Source organism: Lissotriton helveticus, chromosome 1_1 (assembly GCF_964261635.1).
Source record: "Lissotriton helveticus chromosome 1_1, aLisHel1.1, whole genome shotgun sequence".
NCBI classification, from domain to species: domain Eukaryota; kingdom Metazoa; phylum Chordata; class Amphibia; order Caudata; family Salamandridae; genus Lissotriton; species Lissotriton helveticus.
In genome coordinates, this window is record NC_136057.1 from 856836670 (window position 1) to 856860627 (window position 23958).

Here is a 23958-nt window from a genome sequence, read left to right on the forward strand (position 1 = left end):
TTAGGAGTGATAATCCCTTCATCTATCCACTCCTTCAAAAAGACGGCACGCTTATTAATCTTGAAGTGTTTGTTGTACCAAAGAGGGATATCCAAGGAACGGGGGGTGAGAGAAAAATGAGCTGAAAGCAAAGTAAGAACCAACGCCTTAGAGTGTACAAGGGTAGGGAAAGACAATCGTTTTGGGGGTAAGGAGACCCTAATAGCAGAAAGAAAAGAAAAAGGAGAACATTGCGCCAATTCAGCATACTCCACGCCATAGATGAGGAAGTAGTAGAATTAGAAAGGAAGGTCCAAATTTGCTTCAGGGAAAAAGCGAAGTGGTAACGTCTAAGATGTGGAAAGTTAACTCCTCTAGAATCTTTAGGCAGTTGTAGACGAGCGAGCGAGAGTCTAGGTTTACGATTGTTCCAAAGGAATTTGATAAGTATGCTATTAATAGGACAAAAAAAGTGTTACGCTGGGAAATAGGTAGCATGGAAAGGTAGAAATTTATGATAGGGAGAAGCATCATCTTAATTGTGGCAAGTCTGCCCCACCATGAAAGAAAAAGAGGTGACCAGCTATCAATGAGGGGTGTGAGCTTAGTGAGAATTTCTGAGTGATTAAGTTTAATGACTTCTCTTAGATAATTACAATATAGGATACCAAGACATCTAATATGAGAAGAGGCCCATGCAAAACCAGAACCAGTGAACATAGAGGGAAGACAAAATGTATTAAGAGGGAGGATTTCAGATTTGTCAACATTCAGTTTATACCCCTAGACACCAGAATAATTGTTTAATAAAGAAAAAAAGTCTGGGAGAGAGATGGACGGATTAGAAATAAAGAGAAGAATGTCATCAGCATAAGCAGTAAATTGTATATGTACATCACGATAGGTAAACCCCGTATAATCTTTGGAGCGTTTGTGGTACTGAAAATTTTGGGCCTATGTTATAAACATCGTCATATCATGACGATTTTGATATCAGCAGACCGAAAATGGCCAGTATACTATGTACAAGCATTTTCGTCATATTCGAATGACGATTTCACCCTGAAATCGTCATTTTCGTCCTGAACCCTTGGCTTCCATTTTGTGTACGGCAGCCATTTTGTGAGTTGCCCTCACATAGGCCAATGATTAAGGCCAAACATGATTCTGAAGGACACGTACACCTTTGCTGACTTCTCTGCGACCTGGGCAAGCTGATTCCACTGCCCAGGGCAGAACCTGATAGGGCAGTTCCTCTCCCAGTGGCCGGTCGAGATAGCATCAAGGCACAACATGCCATAAACCTTTCCTCGCACACAAACCATGCCTAATCTTGCACACACCTGTCCCTGCTTCCTACTTTATGACTTGCTTTACAAGGAGGAGGTGCCCGTTTTTATTGGGGGTCCGTCGATATCTGATGAAAATACTGGGCCTTGCCGGGTAGTTGATTGTGGGCTGAACAAACTGAAATGTGGGATTGTCATCATGACTCTGCTGGCTGCTCTTTTTAAAAGTCCTTTTTGCCTAAGTCCCATTTGGTTTTCTCTACAAACGTCTGAGGCCCTACCTAGCAAGATGGAATTTGAGATGGCCTATCTGGAAGTTTACACAGTGGCACAACTCAAGGAATTCTGCGAGGAGAAAGGGGTGCGCCAAGAAGGCCGAGCTTCAGAAAGCCTTGAGAGCATGGGTAACAGCCCACCCAGAAGGACATGGGGACGGGCAAGGACCAGAGCATGACGCCACAGGAAACCTTGACCTACTGCACCTGGCGGGAAATGGTAATTTGTTACCAGGTACAAGGGTACCTTCCAGGGCAGGCAGTAGTGTGTCAGTGAAGAGCCTGTCCTCAGAGGACCTGGAGACAGCTTAAGTTGTAGCTTGCCAAGCTGGAGAGAGAGCGGGAAAGAGAAAGGTGGACCATGGAGCAGGATCGCGAGAACAAGCGACTGGCTATGCGGGAAAAAGAACTTGCCCATGAGCTCAGCCTGAAGGAACTGGAAATCCGGGCCCTAGAAGTAGGGGCCAACAGCAACAAGAATGGTGGCAGCGTACCTTTGGAAGCTTCTCGTGAGTCCAGGGTCTTTATGCCTATAGATGTGATGGCCAGTTTTAAGGTGGGGGATAATATTGATAAGTGGTTAGCCGCCTATGAGGTGTCTTTAAGAGCCCATGGGGTCCCAAGGAGTTATTGGGGGGGTGGTTTGTATAAGTACTTACCTCCAGATGTTAGGGACACCCTCCTTTACCTAGAGAAGGAAGACCAGACTAACTATTCTGTCATGAAAGCTGCATTGCTTAAGAGGTTCGGTCTTACCCCTGAGAGGTATAGGCAGAGGTTTAGGAATAGCCACAAACTTCCCACACAGAACTGGGTAGACTTCCTGGACTATGCTAGTAAAGCTTTAGAGGGCTGGGTGCGGGGCAGCAATGTGCATGACTATGAAGGGTTGTATGACTTGTTTTTAAGAGAGCACCTTCTAGAGAAGTGTTTTCCAGAGCTGCGCCAACACCTGGTTGACCGCAAGTTGACCAGTCCTAGGAAGCTTGCGGAGGAGGGGGACACCTGGGTCAGTACCAGGGTGTCCAACAAGGGTTCTGGGGGGGACTCCCAAAGGGGTGGTCAGGGTTCCCACCAGAGGAAAGAGGGGGGAGATAAAAAGAAAGATTTCTCCAAAGGCCCCCAAAATAATTCACAAGGGAAAGGGTCTGGGTCCCAGCCCCAATCTGGCCACCAGAAGCCCACTTATCCTTACAAAGGTCAGCAGCCCAGAATTGTCTGGTGCTATGAGTGTGGTGAACTTGGACACTACAAGGGGGATCCCAAGTGTCGCAAGAGAGCACCACCGCCCACTGGAGGTAAAAACCCCGGGGTGGCTAGTGTAGCGCTTGGGGAGGAGCTGTCCCTAGATGATGGGAGTGAGGGGGCAGGGCTTGTCCTAGTGTCTCTGGGAGACAGTGAGATGGTCCCTAAGGTTCATGTGCCCTCCAATACTACTAAGTATAGGCAGTGGGTCACCCTCAATAGTCAGGGGGTGGAGGCCCTGAGGGACACAGGTGCCAGCATGACTATGGTAAGGAGTCAGCTGGTGTCCCCAGAGCAAATAATTCCCGATGCATTCCATCCGGTTGTGATGGCTGACAACCGGGGGGGGCACTATCCCATAGCACAGGTTCCATTTGAGTGGGGAGGGGTTTCAGGCCTTTTAAGAGTTGCTGTGAGCCCTGCCATGCCAGTGGACTGTCTGTTAGGGAATGACCTAGAGCATACTGCCTGGAAGGAGGTAGAGGTCAAAGCGCATGTGGAGATGCTGGGGTTACCAGAGTGAATTTGTGCTACCACACGGTCCATGGCTGCCCGGTCAACCAGGGCTGGAGCCTGGAAAAATGGCCCAGCCAGCTGCTAAGAAGGGAGGAGCCCGCGGGCGTGGGAAGCCCACCCCGGGGCAGTCACCCCGTGAGATGGATGGGGCACCTGGGGAGGTTGCACCGTAGTCCACGGAGGGGGACGTTGCTCCCTTGGGGGACCTACCTACCCCTGCAGGGTGGCAGGTGGAAGGAGGGCCCACCAGGGAGGAGTTTTGCCGGGCACAGAAGGAGTGCCCCACCCTTGAGGGCATGAGGCGACAGGCCGAAGCCCAAGCAGCAGGCAATGCCTCCGCAAAGTATCATATTTACTGGGAGGATGGGCTCTTTTACAGTGAGCCCAAGGCTCCTGTGCATGGGTCATCAAGGGCCTTAGTGGTCCCCCAGTGCAACAGGGCCTTTCTTTTGGAATTGGCTCATGAGATCCCATTGGCAGGACACTTGGGCCAAGACAAGACCTTTGCTAGGCTTGTCTCACATTTTTATTGGCCGCAGATGAGGATCTCCTCAGATACATTCTGCAGGAACTGTCTGACCTGTCAAGCCAGTGGGAAAACAGGGACTAAGCTGAAGGCTCCCCGGGAACCACTACCTGTCGTTAGCACCCCCTTTGAGAGGGTGGGCATCGACATTGTTGGGCCTATGGATCCACCGACTTCTTCTGGCCACAGGTTTATCCTGGTTCTGGTGGACCACGCCACCCGGTACCCAGAGGCTATTCCTCTGAGAACCATCACTGCACCTGCAGTGGCACGGGCCCTGATGGGGATTTTTACAAGAGTGGGTTTTCCCAAAGAGGTGGTGTCCGACAGGGGTACCAATTTTATGTCTGCCTACATGCAAGCCACGTGGAAAGAGTGTGGGGTTACTTATAAGTTCTCCACCCCTTACCACCCACAGACCAATGGTCTCGTGGAGAGATTTAACAAGACCCTAAAGGGCATGATCAGGAGTCTGCCTGAGGGCCTGAGGAAAAAGTGGGACATCCTCTTGCCCTGTTTGTTGTTTTCCTACAGGGAGGTGCCGCAGAAAGGAGTGGGATTCAGCCCCTTTGAGCTTTTGTACGGTCACCCTGTTAGAGGACCTCTCAGTTTAGTGAAGGATGGGTGGGAGAAGACTCCAAGGAGGCTTCCCCAAGATGTAGTGAGCTACATGCTGGCCTTCCGCAGCCAAATGGCTAAGTTGTGGAAGCAAGCTTCTGACAACTTAGAGGCCAGCCAGGCGGTGATGAAGGAATGGTATGACCAGAATTCTCACCCTGTGGAGCTAGAACCTGGACAGAAGGTGTGGGTCATGGAGCCTGGGGAGCTTAGTGCCCTCCAGGATCGCTGGACTGGCCCTTATGAGATATTGGAAAAGAAGGGTAAGGCCACTTACCTAGTGGACCTTAAGACCCCCAGGCAGCCCCACCGGGTGCTACACGCCAACCGCCTCAAACCCCACCATGAGAGGTCTGAGCTCACCTTACTGATGGTGACTGATGGGGCCGAGGAAGAGGAAAGTGAACCTCTCCCGGACCTCTTTGCTTCCAAAGAGAAGGATGGATCGGTGGAGGGAGTGGTCCTCTCCCCATCCTTGACTCCTGAGCAACAGAGGGACTGTCGCCAGGTCCTGGGGCAGTTCGCCTCAGTGTTTTCCCTTATCCCTGGGATTACCCACCTGTGTACCCATGATGTGGACAGACTCCAAAGTCCAAGTCTTACAGGTTGTCAGATAAGGTGAAGGCCAGCATCCAGAGTGAGGTCACTAAGATGCTGGAATTGGGGGTGATAGAGCCCTCCAACAGCCCTTGGTCCAGTCCGGTGGTTCTGGTACCAAAAGCTGCCCCACCGGGCACCACACCAGAACTTAGGTTCTGTGTGGATTACAGGGGACTGAACTCTGTGACCAAGACTGACGCTCATCCTATCCCGAGGGCGGATGAGCTCATTGACAGGTTGGGGGCTGCCCGATACCTGAGTACCTTTGACCTCACATCGGGGTACTGGCAGATCGCCCTAACAGATGGAGCCAAAGAGAGGTCCGCCTTTTCCACCCCAGAGGGCCACTACCAGTTCAGAGTGATGCCCTTTGGATTGAAAAACGCTCCTGCCACCTTCCAGCGGCTGGTGAACCGGGTCCTCTCCGGTTTAGAGGCCTTCTCTGCTGCCTACCTGGACGACATAGCTGTCTTCAGTAGCAGCTGGGAGGACCATTTGGGTCACCTCCAGGAAGTGCTTCAGGCTCTGCAGCAGGCAGGCCTGACTATCAAAGCTAGCAAATGCCAGATAGGGCAGGGGTCGGTAGTCTACCTACGACACTTGGTAGGTGGGGGCAAGGTACAGCCCCTACAGGTCAAGATAGAAACCATCCTGGCCTGGGAGCCTCCCAAAACACAGACTGAGGTTAGGGCATTCCTGGGCCTCACAGGATACTACCGCAGATTTGTCAAGGGCTATGGAACCATTGTGGCCCCCTTGACTGAGCTAACCTCTAAGAAGCACCCTAGAAAAGTCATTTGGACAGAGGCTTGCCAAAAAGCCTTTGACTCTCTAAAGCAGGCCATGTGCACAGCTCCTGTGCTCAGGGCCCCTGACTTCTCCAAAGAGTTCATTGTCCAAACGGACGCCTCAGAGCATGGCATAGGGGCGGTACTTTCGCAACTCAACGAGGAGGGAAGGGACCAACCAGGAGCCTTCATCTCCAGGAGGCTGCTCCCCCGAGAACAGCGGTGGAGTGCGATAGAGAGAGAAGCCTTCGCGGTGGTCTGGGCTGTGAAGAAGCTGAGGCCATACTTGTTTGATTCCCACTTCCTGATTCAGACTGACCACCGGCCCCTCAGGTGGCTCATGCAGATGAGGGGCGAGAATCCCAAATTGTTGAGGTGGTCCATTTCTCTACAGGGGATGGACTTCAGGGTGGAACACAGACCCGGAGTAGACGGTCTCTCTCGGTTTTTCCGCCTTAGTGATGAAAACTCCCTAGAGGTTGGGTAGTTCTCCCCACTTTCAGCTGGGGGGGGACACGTGTTAGACCTGTCAGCCTTAGGGTGGTCTCCCCTACATTTTTGCCCTTTTTGCCTCCCATTTTTACCTTACATTTTGTTGGACTTAGGACTCTGGGCGCCTCACCACTGCTAATCAGTGCTGAGGTGCATGTGCTCTTCCCTAAAACCTTGTGAGGCTGGCATATCTGCCACAAGCCACTGCTAACGCAGTAAGGCTAATCCTCCATAGGCTAACATTGGGAACCTCCCCTCATGGACTAACTTCTGACAGGGACCTAATAAGTCTGTCATGTTTGGTCTTGTTGGACTCGGGGCGGGGAACCCTTTCCAATGATATATAGGGTTTGGGCATTACTACGCTAGGGATCCCACTTTTATAAAGTGGGCCTTTTCCTGCCTAAACTTAGATTAGGCTCTGCAGACTCCCCCCTCCCCTCTGCATACTGATAGCCTGCCTGGGTTGGGAGGTGGGAGTGGTGATTCACACCTTCTTCCCGGGGATGAGCTGTGATGGGCTGCCCACTGTAGCCTTAACGGCCTGTCTCTCGTCACTGTGACAGCTAGGTCAGGGAAGGCAGGGAACATACCAGAACTCCCTGGACTCTTCCAGAAGCCCATGCCCCCAGACCCTTCCAGAGACTTCCACCACTTTCTAGCCCCTGGACTGAAAGATATATAAGGGAGGGTCCTGGCCTCACTTCTTGTTACACTGCTGGACCTGGAAGAATCCCTGCTGGAGTGAGGACTGCTGCACAAGAGGATTGCCACTGGGAAGGAGGCTGACTGCTCCAAGGATCCCCACAACCTGCTGAGCTGCCCTACTGTCTGCTGATCCTGCCCTGCATGGGAGACTGCAACATCCCCACCAGAGTGTCTCCACAACATCCCAAAGGAACTACTTTTCTTTGAACCACATTTTAAAGAATCTTCAACCGTTTAAAGATTGCCTTTTTGGGACTGCACCCTTTTTAAGCTAAAGGAAACTACCTGTCCTTGGACCACAGCGTTTTAAAGACTGCCCTTTGGAACAGCAACAACACTCAAGATTTGCCCTGCAACGCTCTGCCTGCCCTCAGCACTGCTTGCCCCGTGATCCTCCCGAGGGCTCTGTGATTGCCTCTGCTTCTGGCGCAAGCCGACTGAAGCTGGCTCTGAGGTAACTGCCACTGGGACCGGAGCGTGCTGTGTAGCGCTGAGAAGTGAAGCGCTGTGTGGCAGGAGGCTCCGTCGTTGCCCAGGACTTGGAGGCACTGTTAAGCGCTGTGCTAAAGGAGCGCTGTGTGGCTGTGACCCCCACCCGTGCAGCGCCTGCTGAGCCCAAGGCCCCAGGGGGAGAGGAGCCTCGCACCCGCGCCCGCAACCACCACCCCAGGTAACGCCTCAGTGCAACCAGGCTGCTGTGAGGGGGCGGGGTGCGGGTTGGCCGGGTACCTGGAGTGTGAGCTTTGTGCTTGGCTGGGAACATCATTTCTATGAGAGGCACACTTATTACGCTACAAGGGAACTTTGGCCTAAGAACCTGCCCACAGTGAATTTTGACCATAAGAACCTACCTCAAGTGAACTTTTGCCATTCAAGGACACTGTGAGAAAGACATTACCAGCAGGAGCCCTTGGGACACATGAGCTTTTGGTGATTTGATCAGGCCTGGGAACTGGATACATTCTTATTGATTATTGATCTTGCTTGGAAACTGGAATCCGTTTTATTATTGATCAGGCCTGGGAAATGGATTCATTTTTATTGATTATTGATCTTGCTTGGAAATTGGAATCCTTTTTATTATTGATCTTGCCTGGAGCTGGATTTACCTGCTTTTGGTTCTCGCATAGTTTTTAGATAAAGAAATTCTTATTCTTATACCAAACTGGTGTGGTGTTCCTCTTTTGTGAGTTTTTTTACTGTGTCATTGCCGTTGTGTGTTGCACAAATACTTTACACATTGCCTCTGAAGTTACGCCTTTGCTGCTCTGCGCCAAGCTACCAGGTCGGAAGCGGTGGTCCCTACTTGAACTAGGGTGCATACCCCTGCCAACTAGAGACCCCGGTTCTAACACCACCTCTCCAGAAAAATGCAGCAAAAGAACTTGAAAAAGATCCCCTAATGTCGCACTTATTGAGTTCGCCACCCCCCCCTATGCGCAGAGTGCTACTGCACCTCCGCAGCCTTTAGTTGCGCAACCTCCGGTTGTTGTGCCTCAAGTTCTTCCACAGCCGCCAGCTCCTCTTCAGCTGGCTCCTACTCCTCTGGTGCAGCCTCCTCAAGGGCCACTGACTTTGCTACCTGCTCCGCCTTTAACTCCTGCAACTTTTCCACCTGTTCTTGCTACCTCCCCTACTACTGCTCCTACGTTGACATTTTCTCAGTCGGCTTTATCTCCCGTCTTGTCGACCTCTCCTTCTGTTCGACAGAGAATGACAAACACTGTTACTAATCTTCTTCCTTTTATCCTTGGGTCACCTAGTACGACCCCTGAATCGGAGTGTAAACAGTTGCGTAGCCAACTGCCTGATACGCGAGAGAAAGAAATTTTGGACCGCCTAGCGCGTAAATGGGTCACTTGTCCTTTAAGATATGGTGTAGAATCTGTTGCTGATGTCTTCCATCAATGGGAAGCACCGAAGCAGAGATATGTTTTCGATAAAATGTGTACTTTCCTTCGTGAGGAATGGGAAGATGATGATGTAGGACAGGCTCCTTCCGAGTTGGTCAATATACAGTCTGAGTTTGCGAAGGGAACCATTGTGGGTTCCGATGTTAAGGAAGCAGTTGCGACGTTGTTATCGTTTAGGAGTGGGTCTCCTTCTCAGCCGTTGTTTGAACCTGACGCTTCTGCTAAGAGAAAAGCAAGGCAATATCCAATGAGAGAAGTTCCTCCGGTGTGGAAGGAAACAGTTAATGCTGGTCCAGGTAATAATCCACCGGCTGTACCGGCTCATTTTCAACGCGTCTGGTTGCATGTTCCCTGGAAACGTGCGGAAGTTTTAGCTATTAAGCAGTCTTTGCCTGATCCACGCAAAAATCCAGCAGGGTACTACAAAGAATTGACTCAGACTGTGGGTTTGTGTGTTATGAATTTGGCGGACATCGACATGTTGTTTGGCAATGTTGTTCCACAACCTATTTGGAGTAAGATTCGTCATACAGATCATGCGGTTGAATTGGGTGATACATGGGTTAATCTTAGAGATGCCGACAATAGGCAAGTAGGCGGTGCTAAACCTGAGGATTTGATTACCGAACTTCCTGATAAGATCATTACGTATATGAAGACTTTAATGCCGAATTGCGTGTCAATTGGGACAAGTTGTCTGCATGTAAGCAGAAGAAAGACGAAATGGTGTCTGACTTTTTCACAAGGTTCGAAGAGACCTTCGTAGACCACAGCGGTCAAGATATGAGTACAGAAGGTGGTCAACGGTTGTTCGTTGACAAGTTCGTGCATAATTTGCTTCCCGAGTTGTGTAAGAAGTTAAAAGATTCAGAAAGTTCTTGGGACGTTTCCTCTTCAGCACAGATATTGGCTACCTCACAGTACTACGAAAATAGGGATAAAGATGAGAAGGATAGAGTAGACAAGAAAACTAAAGAATTAAAAACTAAGATTCTTTTGCAACAAGCGTATCCACCACATGGTGGTCAGAGTAACTATCAGCAACCTCAACAGGTTCAGAGAAACTCGCAAAGGTTCGAGTATCCCCAACAGCGTGTTCCTGTAGGCCCTAATCAGTGTTCATATTATAAAGAAGAGGGCCATTTCAAGTATAGTTGTCCTATTTTGTTACAGCGCATGAATGGTGCTTCTGGTGCAAGAGGTCGAGGTGTTTCACAAGCGCCTAGAGGTAGAGGACGTGGAAATTTCCCCCAGAGCGCGCGCTCATTTCCACCTCAAAATTCAACGAATAGGTTTGATCAGCAGAATAACGCGTCTGTTAGAACAGCTCAGTACTATGCTGATGACTACTATGCAGAAGATGAGAATATGGAGGGTAATGATTGCTAGGACAGCCATAGACAAAGAGAGGGAGTTGTTTCAGTTCCAGTAGATCAGAATGGACCTTACGTTGAGGTGATTACATCAGGTGTGTCAGAACCTTTTCTGTTGGATACTGGTGCTACAAAGAGTTCTATTATGCACTCTAAACTCCCTGGCGCACCTTTGTCTGGCGAAATGAATGTTTCAGTAGGTTTTTCTGGTGCCCCAGTTAGGAACCCGATTTCTAGTCCTATGTCCCTTTCTGTTGGACCTTGTGAATTAGAAGCACCCCTTATTCTGACAACAGGTTGTGGTGAAAACTTGTTAGGATTGGATCTGTTGAAAAGATTGTATGCGACTTTGTATTGTTCTCCTTCAGGAGTACAACTTACACTAGGTAAGAAAGTAGTCTCCCCAATGTATTTGTCGAGGGATAAACTCCCGACAGAATTGTCGTCTCTTCCTGATGTTCTTTGGGCCACCGGTCCTAATGATGTAGGTCTTTTGGAAATACTGCCATATGTTGTGACATTGAAAGCCAATGTTAAAATGCCACGAATTCCCCAATATAAGATTTCTAGTGAAGGTGAAACAGCGTTGCTAGCGATCATTTATGATTTGATTGAAAAAGATGTAATTGAAGAGACAAGAGGCAACGTTTGCAATAGTCCTGTTCTGCCTATTTAATAGCGTACTGACCCTTCTCAGCCACCCGTTTACAGATTTGTGATTGATCTTAGAGAGGTGAACAAAATCGTTGTGCCACAATTTCCAGTTGTCCCTGATATCACTGCCCTACTGGCTATGATTCCAGCTTCTGCGACTTGGTTCTCGGTGATTGACTTGAAGAATGCGTTCTTCAGCATCCCGATTGCCGAGGAAAGTAGGGATATTTTCGGCTTCAGTTTAGGAGGTCGAAGCTTCCGCTTCAAACGCGCTCCCCAGGGCTACTGTGAAAGTCCATCGATATATAGTCAAGCTTTAAAAGCACAGCTTGACACAGTTGTTTTGCCTGATGGCGCTACCCTTATTCAGTACGTTGATGATCTGCTTGTTGCTACAGATACTGAGAAAATCTGTAAAGAAGCCACGTTGTCGTTGTTGCATCACTTGTCTGAGTTACATCACAAGGTGTCCCTTTCCAAATTACAATATTGTCGACAAGAAGTGACCTACCTAGGTCATCTCTTATCGAAGGAGGGAAGGAAACTGACCCCAGAAAGAATTCAGGCAATTGCAAAACTGAGTGTGCCTAGAACACAGAGAGAAGTGCGTGCTTTCTTGGGTATTACACCTTACTGCAGACAATGGATACCAAATTTTTCCTTGTTGGCCAAACCTTTGGTGGCATTAACTTGTAAAGATACACTGAATACCCTCCCGTGGTCTGAAGAGTGTCAGAAAAGTTTTTCCGAATTGCGCAATGCATTATGTTCGGCTCCTGTGTTGTGTTGGGTACCCCCGACTACAGTAAGCCCTTTACGTTGTATGTCCATGAGAAAGAAGGTTGTGCATTGACAGTTGTTTGGGAACAGGCAGCGTCCATGCGCGTATTTTTCATCGACCTTAGATCCGGTAGCTAAAGCGTTGCAGAGTTGCTTAAGAGCCACAGCAGCAGCAGCTGTTTCTATTCGACAATCTGCTGGTTTAGTCATGAATAATACATTGGTTGTGATGGTTCCACATGCAGTGGACACGTTGTTAAACAGAACCAAGACACAGCACTTAACTAGTGCTCGGTTGTCAGGTTATGAGTTGACACTGTTAGCGAGTCATGTGCACATAAAAAGATGCAACACGCTTAACCCAGCTACGTTGTTGCCGATTGAAACAGAGTTAGATATTTCTGAACAGCATGATTGTTTTCTCAGAACAGAAGAAGAAACGAAAGGGAGAATAGATCTTAAAGACACTCGTCTTTCAAAGCGTGATGGTACCTTATGGGTGGATGGTTCATGCTTCAAGCTTCCGAATGGTGATACGACTGCGGCCTATGCTGTTACGACTTTGCATACGATTGTTGAAGCTGCACGTATCCCACATAATTCAGCTCAAACAGCAGAACTGATTGCACTTACGAGAGCGTGTGTGTTGTCGAAAGGAATGAAAGTGAACATATATACTGACAGCCAGTATGCATTTGGCGTGGCTCACAGTTTTGGACGATTATGGAAAGAACGTGGGTTCCTGACTTCGCATGGAACTAAGATTCAGCATGGCCAATTGGTGAATGAACTCCTCGAGTCACTTACTTTGCCGTTGCAAGTCGCGATTGTAAAATGCAGTGCACACAAGAAAGTGACTGATGATGTTGGTCGTGGAAATGCGTTTGCTGACGAAGTCGCAAAAGAAACAGCAAGGGATGTGATGAGTCGAATGTATGTTGCAGGCCCAGCAATGGATTGGTGACATTGGAATGTGTGAAGACACGATAGAGAGTGTGAAATCTATTCAAGCTGAAGCTACAGAGAAAGAATTGAATGTGTGGAGAGAAAGTACGGGTACATTGGATGCGAATGATTGTTGGGTTGATTTGTCAGAGCATCAGAGATGGTTGTTACCCGATGCGTATGTGCTTGCAGTTGTTACAATGGCTCATGGAATGGCTCACATCAGTGTGAAAGGGATTTGTAAGTTGTTGGCTCCAGTATGGCAAAATACTGGAATTCCTAAGTGTGCAGAGAATGTGGTCAAGAATTGCATGGTGTGTCTGAAATACAATCCTGGTAGGGGAACCCCAACTCCAGCTGGTCATTTTGTGCCTCCAACGTATCCGTTCGAGGTTTTGCAGCTAGATTGCATCCACATGGAAAGGTGCAACAATTTAAAATACGTACTCGTTGTTGTTTGCGCCTTTTCAAGGTGGGTAGAAGCATACCCCCTGAAAGACAACACTGCCTTATCCACAGTTAAAGCCCTTGTGAAAGAGTTTTTCCCTAGGTTTGGAATGCCGAGAATGGTCTGGAGTGACAATGGAAGTGAATTTGTGGGTCGAGTAATGAAGAAAGTATGCCAAGGGCTAGGCATCCAGCAGAAATTTCACGCTGCAAATCACCCCCAATCAGCTTGACTAGTAGAATGCTACAATGGCACATTAAAGCTAAATTTGGCCAAAATTCAAGCGAGTTCTGGTCTTAAATGGCCTGACGCTCTGCCTTTAGCACTCCTATCAACCAGAATGACTGTGCATTCGCGAGTGGGGCTTAGCCCGTACGAAATCGTGTTCGGCCGCCCGGCCAACATATGGGGAGTGCCAAGGCCGACCAAATTTAGTGAAATCGAACACCCTGTACTGCTTGACTATTTGTACGAATTGACGGCTAAATTGCGTGTTTTACACCAACAGGTTCACGATTCTCTGCCTCAGGTATCTGAAGATCCAGGCCACACCATCAATCCTGGTTCGTGGATTCTGGTGAAAAATTTCCAGCGGACAAAGAATAATCAGCCCCGCTGGACCGGCCCTCACCTAGTCCTGCTGTCAACGAGATCCGCCGTGCGAGTGGAAGGCAAAAAGAACTGGATCCACGGCGTACATTGCAAGAGGGTCCCTTTGCCTCTGCCGTATGACCGGAGGGTCCAGGAGGGTGTTGCTGACTCTGAGACTGAGACTGTGCCTCGTTTTCTGCCTTTCAGTGATGCACGCATAAAAGGAACAATTACTGAAAAAGAAAGTGACAATCTCTTGCAAGAAGCTGTGCCACCATCAAATCGATTGGACACTACGGAGCCTGAACTCCTGTTTAAAGACCAGACAGTATCTGGGGAACAACGCTATAATCTGAGGCCGAGAACTATGGACAAATACATTTTCCTTTTCTTTACTAAAAATTGCCCTGGACTGACAGAAGCATTCGTTAGCATAGAACACCCTACCATCGCGAGCAGCATTTTAGAGAGGATGGAGTTTTTCGACGTGGAGAGACCTGCCAAACAAATGAACTTTAAGACTACCATTTGCAGAATGATGACCACGAAACGCTTTTTGATATTATGTATTTCTATGTTGTTCAGTGTGCTGATGTTTTTTATAGGATATGTTTTGTTCTCTTTTCAAGTGACATTTGCACCCACTTCATCGCCCATACCTCCTCCTACTATTATTTCCTCACATTCTTTTCAACCTCTTCCTGGACATGAATCCGCTAGGAGATTAGAGTTTATTAATAACTCCTTCGTTCTGCTTTTGCACCAACACCAACTAGTTATAAACACGACTAACTGTTGTGTGTGCGGTCTTATGCCTCACACAACTGATAAAGGTATCCCTTATCTGGTTCTGCCTTTCAGCCACAATGGTTCTGTGTGGGCATACAGAACCATGTTCATCTACGCACATGAGACCTACCCCCTACGTTCTGTGACAGACACTTCTAAGAATAGTGCTCTAGTGAAGGGTATAGTCGACATGATTACAGAAGATATCTACTATGAGACTATCCCGAGAGATGAGACACTAGTATATATAGGATGGAACGTGACCGGATATGGAGTTACTCTGAGTGAGAAACAGCAAGCTAAAAGATCTTCCCCGATTTGGATTGTACCCCATCAAGGTCACTTATGTCTGCAAGGTATTGGCAAGAATCCCAGAGCTCAGTTAGGGAAGAGTATCTGCACTTAGACATATGTCTTTGCGTCTCAGACTTCCCCTCCGTTCTTAGCAGCTAAGGGTACATATTTCATCTGCCATGATAGAGCCTATACATGGTTGCCCCCTCACTTTTCGGGTACATGTTTTGTTTCGTTCCTGTTGCCTCCCACCTACACAGCGGCGGCAGATTACCACAAGACAAGGGTAGTTAGAGGTGTCTTCAGTGAAGAGGACACTGCAGAACAAGAATTTGGAGACTTCGTGAGGGGGTTTCTGCCGTTCTGGGGACCCATGGTTAACAGCAGGAACATAAGGCAATTGACAAGGGTGGTTGAATCCACCGTGATTGAAACTGCTGGTGCCCTTAGTAACTTGACTGCTGAGCTCCAGTCGGATCGTCTTATGACCCTTCAGAACAGGGTCGCGTTAGACGTCATACTTGCAGACCGAGGTGGGGTATGTAGGGTGATCCAATCGAGTTGCTGTGTTTTCATCCCAGATAACGCTCCAACAGTGTACCAGGCCATCTCCAAACTGCATAAGATTTCCAAATCTATTCATGTAGACAAAGGAGATTGGTCATTAATGGGATGGTTCTGGGAACTGGTATCCGGCTGGGGATGGAAAATTCTGATGGTCATTGGGATGGTCTTAGCAGTCCTTTTCCTGTTCTGTCTGTGCGTACTGTGTGCTCCTGCTGTATGTGGCCTCTGTGCTACATCATGCGTAAGGAAGCCTGTATCGAGGGACGAGCTAAGTAATAGGATGATGCTACAGCAACATCTCAATGACTTTACGAATATAGACCTGGACTCAGATTAGCATGAGTATAGGTTATTGCCTATGTAAGGGCAAAAGGAGGGTCTGTGGTACTGAAAATGTTGGGCCTATGTTATAAACATCGTCATATCATGACGATTTTGATATCAGCAGACCGAAAATGGCCAGTATACTATGTACAAGCATTTTCGTCATATTCGAGTGACGATTTCACCCTGAAATTGTCATTTTCGTCCTGAACTCTTGGGTTCCATTTTGTGTACGGCAGCCATTTTGTGAGTTGCCCTCACATAGGCCAATGATTAAGGCCAAACATGATTCTGAAGGACACGTACACCTTTGCTGACTTCTCTGCGACCTGGGCAAGCTGATTCCACTGCCCAGGGCAGAACCTGTTTGGGCAGTTCCTCTCCCAGTGGCCGGTCGAGATAGCATCAAGGCACAACATGCCATAAACCTTTCCTCGCACACAAACCACGCCTAATCTTGCACACACCTGTCCCTGCTTCCTACTTTATGACTTGCTTTACAAGGAGGAGGTGCCCGTTTTTATTGGGGGTCCGTCGATATCTGATGAAAATACTGGGCCTTGCCGGGTAATTGATTGTGGGCTGAACAAACTGAAATGTGGGATTGTCATCATGACTCTGCTTTTTCTTTGTAGTAAAAAATATGTGAATGGTCAACTGTAAAAATAGGAATGTTTGCCTGAAGCATAATATTTTGTATAAAGAGAGAAGGCTGGGTTTGTAATTTCGAGCAGTCTCCTGAGAATATACACCGTGTTGTACTTCTAGGATACCTGTTACTTGGTTGCAGCCAATAAACTCGATCTTTGACTTCGCCTAGAAGACTCTGTGTTTCTGTAGTCTGAAACAGGAAGAACCCGAAGTCTTTGGGTGTTGTCCCTGGCACCGCTGGGTTACCGGTTCAGTACCGGTTCTGAAAAACCCAGTACTTCACGTTTAATAGTCTCAAAGAAGGGTTCAAGAGCAAGGATAAAAAGGAGGGGAGATAGGGGGCAACCCTGCCTCGTGCCTCTAAGGAGAGGAAAGTAGTGAGACTGAGAACCATTAACCCAAACTGAAGTGGAAGGCGAAGAGTATAAACGTTTTATGAGTTTAATAATAGTGGGACTAAAACCATGCCACCGAAGGGATCCAAAAATAAAATCCCAACTCACCCTATCCAAAGCCTTTTCGGCGTCTAATGTAATTCGCTGCAAGAGGGGAGTCAAGTTTAGAAGCTAACAGCCAGATGCATCAACAGATGGAATTGCGATTCCTAAATAGCGATTTTTAAGGAATCGCTATTTAGGAATCGCAAAAGCCTATGCATGTAGGAATCACCATTATAATAGCTTCGTATTCTTCGATTGGGAGGAAAACTTTGAGCGCAATATATATATATATATATATATATATATATATATATATATATATATATATATATATATATATCACTGAAAAAACCATAGGTTTCAGGCCTTATATAGTTAGGAATTAGCATTTAAAAAACCTTGCAAATTCACTGAAAAAACCATAAGTTTCAGGCCTTATATAGTTAGGAATTAGCATTTAAAAAACCTTTGAAATTGATACTAACAAAAACATCTAATAACCCATATACATACACATGTAGCTACTCACCAACCCATGCAACCACTTATACACAAAGTGAAACACTAATACATATATTTAAATATTTAAACATTACTCTCTAATATATGTATTCACTAAGATACACTTAATAAACCAGTTAACCAATCAATTTTTTAAAAATAAACATCAAAGTAATCACTTATTTAAACATGTATTCTTCCATCAACTTTTACATATACATATATAACACATATTTATTTTTTAAAAAGACACACATTCACTGGATAGTGTCATCAGTGATGTCATGACTGATGTCACTGACCATGTCATGAGTGATGTAATATGTGACGTCATCAGCAGTGCATTGCACGCGCAAGTTATAGTGAGTCCAACTAACTATAACATGGGAATTTCATTGGTTTTATGCGAGTAAAATTTCCAGCTAACTATAACTGGTGTCAAACCTATGGTTTTTTCAGTGAATTTCATAGTTTTTGTAAATGCTATTTCCTAACTATAACGTGTGTAAAACCTATGGTTTTTTCAGTGAATTTCATAGGTTTTTTAAATGCTACTTCCTAACTATAACGTGTTTAAAACCTATGGTTTTTTCAGTGAATATATATATATATATATATATATAAAATTTCTATGACAAAATGAAACCCCTCATTTTGTTCCTTTTCAAATTAAATGTGTTAAGTGTTACCACTTTATTCCAATCAAGATGACTTCAGGTGTGCCATACTTTTGTCATAAGTAAGACTGTTAGCGTTCTAGTTGTTCTTTAGAACACTCTGGGACATTCTGTCATTGGGCTATAGTTGGGCTACATCTGGCTGATATTTGGGCTACATTTGTTTTTTTTTGTCTCTGGTGGCCATTTTTGGGCTACATTGGGCTACATTGGGCTACATTGGGCTACATTTGGGCTCTAACATATATATAGCCCAATGTAGCCCAATATATATTTTTTCAAAGTAAATTTTCACAGCAACTACTGAACAGATTTACACCATTCAAAGAAAAGCGTAATCTGCGAGCCGGGCTCTACCTTTCTACCAAATTTCTTATAAATCCATTCAGCTGTTCGAGCTGTAGCCGTGTCTAAACGTCCTATGGCAAATAACAACCAAGATGGATTGCACACCGCTAGCCTCTCCTCCGGGTTGCCCCTTAGCACTCTAGTACATGTAGTGCATGTAGATGGACGAGTAAAAAGTAGTTCACCACAGTTGGTGCGAGTGGTTACTCGTTATCCCCAAGATCTCTGGACCCGAGACATGGCCCGGGTTTCGGGACAGTTTCCCTCGTCAGCAGAGCAGTGTTTGGGGTGGATGAGAAGGCCGCCAAGTAACCGTCACAGGCCCTGATGCCTCTCCGGCGCGCAGGTGCGTCTCCAAGAGCTCGTCAGCTCAAGGCTCACGGGAGCCGTTTAAGTACAACCAAGATGGATCGCACACCGCTAGCCTCTCCTCCGGGTCGCCCCTTAGCACTCTGGTACATGTAGTGCATGTAGATGGACGAGTAAAAAGTAGTTCACCACAGTTGGTGCGAGTGGTTACTCGTTATCCCTAAGATCTCTGAACCCGAGACATGGCCTGGGTTTCAGGACAGTTTCCCTCGTCAGCAGAGCAGTGTTTGGGGTGGATGAGAAGGCCGCCAAGTAACCGTCACAGGCCCTGATGCCTCTCCGGCGCGCAGGTGCGTCTCCAAGAGCTCGTCAGCTCAAGGCTCACGGGAGCCGTTTAAGTACAACCAAGATGGATCGCACACCGCTAGCCTCTCCTGCGGGTCGCCCCTTAGCACTCTGGTACATGTAGTGCATGTAGATGGACGAGTAAAAAGTAGTTCACCACAGTTGGTGCGAGTGGTTACTCGTTATCCCCAAGATCTCTGGACCCGAGACATGGCCCGGGTTTCGGGACAGTTTCCTTCGTCAGCAGAGCAGTGTTTGGGATGGATGAGAAGGCCGCCAAGTAACCGTCACAGGCCCTGATGCATCTCCGGCGCGCAGGTGCGTCTCCAAGAGCTCATCAGCTCAAGGCTCACGGGAGCCGTTTAAGTACAACCAAGATGGATCGCACACCGCTAGCCTCTCCTCCGGGTCGCCATGTCCTATGGAAAATAACATGGGGAAAACACGTTTTGGGACCCCCCTTTTATCTCAGCCCCCACTTGACGAATCCCCCCCCAAACTTTCAGGGAAGGAGCAGAGCGGAGCAGGCCATCTTCTTTGAGAAACTCGCAAATATTCGTCCACCGGCGCCAAAGTTATTCTCAATAGAAAGTTGCGGATTTCCTATGGAAACTAGGTCCTAACTACTGTCATTGGGCTATAGTTGGGCTACATCTGGCTGATATTTGGGCTAAATTTGGGCTCTTTTGTCTCTGGTGGCCATCTTGGGAGACTGCATATCAGAATTTTTTTAATGAAATATAAGAGGATTTGAGAAGTCACTCAAAATGTGCCCTCATTTTTCTTTCTTCAGCACTAATCATAATTTCTATGGCAAAATGAACCCCCTCATTTTGTTCCTTTGCAAATTAAATGTTTTAAGTGTTAACACTTTATTCCAATCAAGATGACTTCAGGTGTGCCATACTTTTGTCATAAGTAAGACTGTTAGCGCTCTAGTTGTTCTTTAGAACACTCTGGGACATTCTGTCATTGGGCTATAGTTGGGCTACATCTGGCTGATATTTGGGCTACATTTGGGTTTTTTTTGTCTCTGGTGGCCATCTTTGGGCTACATTGGGCTACATTGGGCTCTAACATATATATAGCCCAATGTAGCCCAATATATAATTTTTCAAAGTTAATTTTCTCAGCAACTACTGAACAGATTTACACCATTCAAAGAAAAGCGTAATCTGCGAGCCGGACTCTACCTTTCTACCAAATTTCTTATAAATCCATTCAGCCGTTCGAGCTGTAGCCGTGTCTAAACGTCCTATGGAAAATAACATGGGGAAAACATGTTTTGGAACCCCCCTTTTATCTCAGCCCCCGCTTAACGAATCCCCCCCAAACAAAAGGGAAGGAGCGGAGCGGAGCAGGCCATCTTCTTTGAGAAATTCGCAAAGATTCGTACACCGGCGCCAAAGTTATTCTCAATAGAATGTTGCGGATTTCCTATGGAAACTAGGTCCTAACTATAACTACCTACTGGCGACCGCCAGTAGGTAATATATATATATATATATATATATATATATATATATATATATATATATATTACCTACTGGCGGTCCTCAGTAGGTAGTTATAGTTAGGATTGGCTACCATAGGAAATCCGCAACATTCTATTGGGAATAACTTTGGCGCTGGTTGAAGAATTTGCGTGTAATTTTCCAAAATTTTGGCCAGCTCCGCTCCGCTCCTTCCCTGGAAGTTTCGGGGGGATTCGTGGAGTGGGGGCTGGGAAAAAAGGGGGGTCCTAAAATGTGTTTTCCCAATGTTAATTTCCATAGGACGGTCTGACAAGTCTAGAGCCCGAACCGCTGAACGGAATTACGCCAAACTTGGCAAAATTGTAGGGACTGGTACGCAGATGTGCCTTTGCTATGTTTGCTGAAAATTGCTCCAGTGGTTTTTTTGAAAATTAACTTCAAAAACACATATATATCTATAAGCGCTCCCCGAGCGCTCACAGGTGCGCGTACCGGGGAGCGCACCCGGCGCGCTACGGGAGTGCGCGAGAGGAAAGCTGATTGGCTGTGGGGTGTCTGTCAACATTCTAAACAGTCCGGAGAGTCCGCCATCTTGTGTCTCGGTAGAATCAAGACACAAGAGGTGAAAATGAAAGGGGGAAATAATTAAAAGGGGGCAGGGTAGACATCCCCTGACCCCCTAGGTTTTCTGAGGGGGGCCTAGAAGGACCCTGAAGGGCAAAAAAACTTTTTTTTTTGTTTGTAATTTTCGCGGGGTAAGCGCTTGGTGCGCTCCCAGGTGCGCTCTCCGGTACGCGCACCCTGAGCGCACCACGGGGAAAACCAGTGTAAATGAGGCCTTCAGTCTTCTACTCATGCGTCATATTTAATGTATGACGCATTATGTCGCAAGGAGTTACAGATACGTTAGTATTTCTGACGTATCTGTAAGCGCAAAAGTGATGCATTGCTGGAGTGTGTCACAAAAGTGACGCAACTCCAGCAATGCATCCTTTCACATGGGGCCAGCCCCATGTGAAAGGGCCTGCATCACTCTTACGCTTGCTGTGAGGCAGGCGCAAGATTTTGACGCAACGGTGTCCTAAAAGTGACGCAGTGAAATCTCATAGATTTCATTGCGTCACTTTTATGACCCTGTCTTGCGTCAATACGCCCCCTTTGCTTACATTACACCTGAAGCAGGTGTAATGTGGCGCAGGGGTTTACAAAGTAACACATCTATCTAGATGTATCACTTTGTAAATATGACTCAACAAGGTGTATTTTTTACAGCACTGGTGCGTCACAAAAAGTGACGCACCGGCGGCGTAAAAGTGACGCATGGCCTCATAAATGAGGCCTTCAGTCTTCTACTCATGCGTCAATTTTAATGTATGACGCATCATGTCGCAAGGAGTTACAGATACGTCAGTATTTCTGACGTATCTGTAAGTGCAAAAGTGATGCATTGTTGGAGTGTGTCACAAAAGTGACGCAACTCCAGCAATGCATCCTTTCACATCGGGCCAGCCCCATGTGAAAGGGCCTGCGTCAGTCTTACGCCTGCTGCGAGGCAGGTGCAAGATTTTGACGCATCAGTGTCTAAAAGTGACGCAGTGAAATCTCATAGATTTCACTGCGTCACTTCTACGACCCTTTCTTGCGTCAATACGCCCCCTTTGCATACATTACACCTGGCGCAGGTATAATGTGGTACAAAAGGGGTGGTGATGGACGGGGCATCTGAATCAATCAAACACTCACACCCAGTCAAAAGATCTGGGTTTAATCCACCACCGTTCTTTAGCCCACTCTGCCACCCCAGTTCTGACATGGCTATATGCAAATCAGTATGACCCTGTGCCTCATGGAACAGTCCAGCCTGAACTGCCAAGCCATGTCTTCCCTGGACCGGAAACAAGCTCCCGAGGACCGGTTTCTGGCATTCCAACCGTCTTCAGCCCGGCTTGCTTGAATCCAGTGGCAAAGTGAGCAAGGGACTCACGTCTGAGCATACCCTGCCACACTTATGGCGGCCAAAAGCGGACAAAAGGGGGTGGTGATGGACGGAGCATCTGAATCAATCAAACACTCACACCCAGTCAAAAGATCTGGGTTTAATCCACCACCGTTCTTTAGCCCACTCTGCCACCCCAGTTCTGACATGGCTATATGCAAATCAGTATGACCCTGTGCCTCATGGGAACAGTCCAGCCCGAACTGCCAAGCCATGTCTTCCCTGGACCGGAAACAAGCTTCCGAGGACCGGTTTCTGGCATTCCAGCCGTTTTCAGCCCGGCTTGCTTGAATCCAGTGGCAAAGTGAACAAGGGACTCACGTCTGAGCATACCATGCCACACTTATGGCGGCCAAAAGCGGTACAAAAGGGGGTGGTGATGGACGGAGCATCTTAATCAATCAAACACTCACACCCAGTCAAAAGATCTGGGTTTAATCCACCACCATTCTTTAGCCCACTCTGCCACCCCAGTTCTGACATGGCTATATGCAAATCAGTATGACCCTGTGCCTCATGGGAACAGTCCAGCCCGAACTGCCAAGACATGTCTTCCCTGGACCGGAAACAAGCTTCCGAGGACCGGTTTCTGGCATTCCAGCCGTCTTCAGCCCGGCTTGCTTGAATCCAGTGGCAAAGTGAGCAAGGGACTCACGTCTGAGCATACCCTGCCACACTTATGGCGGCCAAAAGCGGTAAAAAAGGGGGTGGCGATGGACGGAGCATCTGAATCAGTCAAACACTCACACCCAGTCAAAAGATCTGGGTTTAATCCACCGCCGTTCTTTAGCCCACTCTGCCACCCCAGTTCTGACATTGATTTTTCTACGTATTCTTCGTTATTTATTTACTGCTTTCTATCAAAGAACTTTTTTTTGGAAATGTGAACTTGACTCTGCTTTTTAGGCTTGGACTCTGCGTTTCTAATTCGCCCACATTTCTATCACGTTCTTTGATCAAGAAAGTGTGCCGTGGGGCTGAGCGTTGCACTCCCACCCTGTTAATTTAGCATGGGTTTATTAGAAGCTTATACGCTATTTTAACTTTCCTGCTCTGCTTTGCACATGACACGTACTTGTGATATTGTATAGAGAAGGCTGAGTATTTTGCTTTATATGAGAATAATTTGGTATGCTAGATTTGTAAACTGCTTCGCTAGTTTTGTGTGTATAGTGAGAGCATGGAACATCAAGGTTTTTCTTGAATAGTGTGTCTGTTATTCAGAATGATCCTCGCACGTTCGAGCCATAATACATATGGAGCTGTGTGCCTCCTCTGAAACTTGCGCGTTTCATAATCCATTGTGGAGGCAAAGTTACACACAGTTGGAGAACATTCGTATCTCTACAGTATGTGGAGCACTGAATATGATCCACTACTGCTGAGTACCAGAGGTATGGGTCTGCCCATGTAATCCTATGAGACTTTCTGTAGTTATAAACTAATCTGCTAGGTAGGGAGGGTGAAATGTAGGTATATTTTAAATTTGTTTACCTTTAGCA